The 3,781-nt window shown below is 41.2% G+C and overlaps 1 long non-coding RNA gene across 1 annotated transcript; it reads right to left on the bottom strand.

Annotated features, from left to right (window-relative positions):
* Window positions 1–1,853: 1,853 nt before the first annotated feature.
* Window positions 1,854–3,465, bottom strand: LOC311035727. The gene is made up of 4 exons (XR_014599768.1): window positions 2,814–3,465; window positions 2,457–2,516; window positions 2,169–2,260; window positions 1,854–1,955 (listed from the first exon to the last, which is right to left on the bottom strand). It is a non-coding gene; the product is annotated as an uncharacterized lncRNA (long non-coding RNA).
* Between the last annotated feature and the right edge of the window lie 316 nt (window positions 3,466–3,781).

Genomic DNA, 3,781 nt, shown 5'->3' with positions numbered 1-3,781 from the left:
AAAAACTCAAGCTTTTGATAACTTTTCATCGTTAACGTCTTTTGTGTACTCCGAGCGAATTTGAGGCGGATCCGACAATCCACGTGGGAGGAGTTTGTTAAAATACAACGCGTGAAAATGCCGTGAAATGCACAAAAATGCCACTATCAATTCAAAATGGCCGACTTCCTGTTTGGTTTCGGTCATGGCTCCAAGAGACTTTTTCGTAAGTAGGGACATGATACAGGTGTATACCGATTTTTATACATGTAGGTGAAACCGTATTGTCGGGCTTGAAGCACAAACTTTTGTAGGGGGCGCTATTGAGCCATCAGGACACGCCCCTTTTTGAAACAATTAAAATACGTAATTTTTTGGCACTTGTGATGTGTGTGCAAAGTTGCGTAACTTTTTGAGTAGGTTTAGGCCCTCATTTTCCCGATTCATTATCGGGAATAATAATCATTGCAGTTTCAATAGGAACTCGCACTACTGTGCAGTGCTCGGGCCCTAAATATAAAGGTACACTGGGTGAAAAGCAATGATTTTGGGAGGGTATCCCTCAGGCATACCCCTGATACTTAAGGGAGTATGTGTGTGTATGCTGCCCTCATTCATTAATGTACCACCTCCCACATACCTCCCACATATTCAGGTGTATGTACCATTTCTGAGACCTTCATTTGCATTTACCCCCTGTGGTGTCTGGCCAGCAAGGACCTCACACACCCACCCCTCCCACCCCTCTCACCCTTCCACCCCAACCACTTCTGAGCATGTGCAGAAAACTACATTTGATTGGAAGCTGTGGCTTATAACCCCACCCACCCACCCCACATTCTGCATGCTAATTCTTGTATAAACCCCCTAGTTTATACCCCCCCCCCCCCCCTCAGTGGGAAGGGTGGTTTATAGCGCCCCCCCCCCTCCCAGGGGCTGTGGCTTGTCCCCCCCCCCCCCCCCACCGGGAGGGATGGTTTATAGTCCCCCCCCACTACCTGCACTAATTTATATATATATATATATATATATCCACACACACAAACAATATAGAAAAACACATAGGCAGAACTCATGTAATTATGTTTATTGATCAAGAAAAATACATTTATACAAAACAATGGAACAGGAGCACACAGATAAGGTAAACTGTTTCAAAGAAAAGTATTTTGTTCCAGGGACCCCAGAAGCAAAGATTTGAGTTAAAAATGTTCACTCTAAAAATATATATATTCAAATATTCTGAATCAGAATCAGGTTTATTGTCACATCACAGGTTTAATTAAAAAAAGTGGGTGAAATGTGTGTCTATATACTCACACTAGTATGCTACCTGAGATAAGATATGTGCATGAACATAGCAGCAATGTATACTGTGCATGATATACTTATGGACGTTAGTTAAGGTGCTTGGGAAAAAAAAGTCAAAAGTCAGTGCGTTATACACAGGATTACGGTGCAAAATGTCAGTGTGTGTCGACCGCATAATCCACATAGACTGACATATAGTCAGCAAGTAGTGCCATGAGGAGGAGCAAAGAAAAATAGCGGGAAAAGGAAAACAAAGTCACTTGTAGGCTACTCATGTAATCCACGGGTGGGTCCAAGGAAGAGCTAAATCCAAGTCATGTGTCCCTGGTATAATCCACAGGAAGAAATATATTTTGTTCCAGGGACCCAGAAGCAAAGATTTGAGTTAACAAGTTTGCACTAAAAACATAGTCCTCAAGCTCTTTGTCGTCAAGCATTGGGTCCTGGAGAACACAGCGTTTGGTACAAGGTCCTGGAGATGATCTTGTGAACTTCTTCCTGCTGGAGGGCTGAAGATCCAAAATGGAAGTACATCTTTGGAGTTGCTCTGTGTCTTCAAGCATTGGGTCCTGGAGAATGCAGCGTTTGGTATGAGGTTTTGGAGATGATCTCCTGAACTTTGGACTGCTGGAGGGCTGAAGATCCAAAATGGCAGTCCTTGAAGCCTTGAAGAAAAACAGAAGAAGAAAAAAAGAATTACAATTATTTATTTTCAATTATAACACAGGGGTCTTTGAATACAAAAAGACAAAACAATGCCCTGTAAGTAGGCTACAATAAGAAATACAGGTTTGCTGTTTTCTGCAGGTCTAGCCCACTCTATTAAGATGCAAATAGCTTATGTGAATACTGTGAGTGTATTATGCATGTGCGCTTACCTTTTATAAAAACAGGATCAACATTACAGAAACTAATGCTTAGTTCTCCTAAAAGATGAGCTGCAACATCAATACTATGTGGAGAATTTACCCTGTTGGAAGAGAAGAACCGTGTTAGTTTTTAGTCATGTGCAATTTTTTTTATCAGTTAAAACATTTCACCAGGACAGGAACTCAATCCACAGGCCTACCTCCCCCCACTATCCCCCACCACAAATCAAATTGGTGGGGCTTGGTCTCCCCACTTACTAAAGCATGATTGTGATATAGTTGAATTTGGTTACTTACACTTCTTTTGGATTGAATGTGGTTATTCTTCTCCGAGTTGTGTAGACGCCTCACAGCCTCCTGTAAACAGCATGATTATAAAAGGTCAATTTGAGGAAATCAATGCTTTTGGCAAACCACCAAAGGAATACCAAAACACTCGCCCCAAACACAGTCACCCGGGCACAAATCCAGCACATATCCGATAAAATCTCTACCTGGTATTCCCCCTAAAATGGTGGCGATCGTGTTTTGGGGTGAGCCTTCCGGTTGCCCACCAGAACATTAGTTACACTTATTTTTCTACAAGCAACTCATACAAAGAATTTTCTAGATAGTAGACACAGGGCCTATATAGTCAGACATAATTTCACTTACCGCAAGGTTGATGTTATTTGCTCTTTGGTGCAGGCAGAGGCAGCAACGTAGACAAAGCATCATCCCGAGCAGCGTTGCTCTCGACCAGCTAAGAGGACCACCTAATAATTCTGTTCTTCTCGGAGTCGAAGGCTGGCGTCTGCGAGGACTCGAAGCAGCACCCGATGCATAAAATAAATCTCTACTCGTGTTTGTTGCCATTTTACTCACAAATTAAACAAATTCATCATGCAGTTAATAGTTTCCAAGCAGAGTTCTCTAACAACAAACTGCTATCCTGTAAAGCCAACTTGGTGCCTTGGCTAATACACGCCCCCGTGCTGTGGCTAGGGTTGCCAGATTCTGTGAGAGAAACAAGCAAGCAGGTCTAGAAAAACAAGCCCAATAGAAGCGATTATGGGTCACATGACTCACATGAGCACTTTAAACCTACCTACTGTATACATCGGCTATTTGAAGATGGCAGATATACAAGCTATACAAGATATACTCGTGATGCAACTCGTTGTGAGCTTGTAGACTGCTATTTTCAAATAAAATTCTTGGTGCAAATTTATTATAAAAAAAACCTGGCAACACTGGCTCAAAGACATCTCACAGACACGGTGTGAAGAGGCGGTGCTCAGGAGTGAAACATGAAACAATAGGAACATTGAAACCATCAACACCTATCATGCAAATGTTGTGTCTGCATGTAATCTAATCTCTATCCCCCAAAATACAAACGAAAACACACATAAAGTAGCCTTGTTTGTGATATGGGTAAAAAGTACAACACATTTTGGTATCAAAATGTGCTTAAAGTACCAAAAGTAAAAGTGCTAATACGTTTGAAAATAGCGTGTGAGCTTGTTGATGTATAAAATAAGGCTAAAGTGGTTAATGTATGTTTTATAATGTAATCATTTATATCTGCAAAGTAACTAGTAACTAAAGTTTTCAAATAATAGTAAATAAAATAGTAAGTA

The sequence above is a fragment of the Gymnoscopelus microlampas genome, assembly GCF_963454915.1.
Source record: "Gymnoscopelus microlampas genome assembly, chromosome: 20".
Classification (NCBI taxonomy): Eukaryota; Metazoa; Chordata; class Actinopteri; order Myctophiformes; family Myctophidae; genus Gymnoscopelus; species Gymnoscopelus microlampas.
Note: the sequence above shows the minus strand (reverse complement) of the source record. Positions and strands in the feature narration are given on the sequence as shown.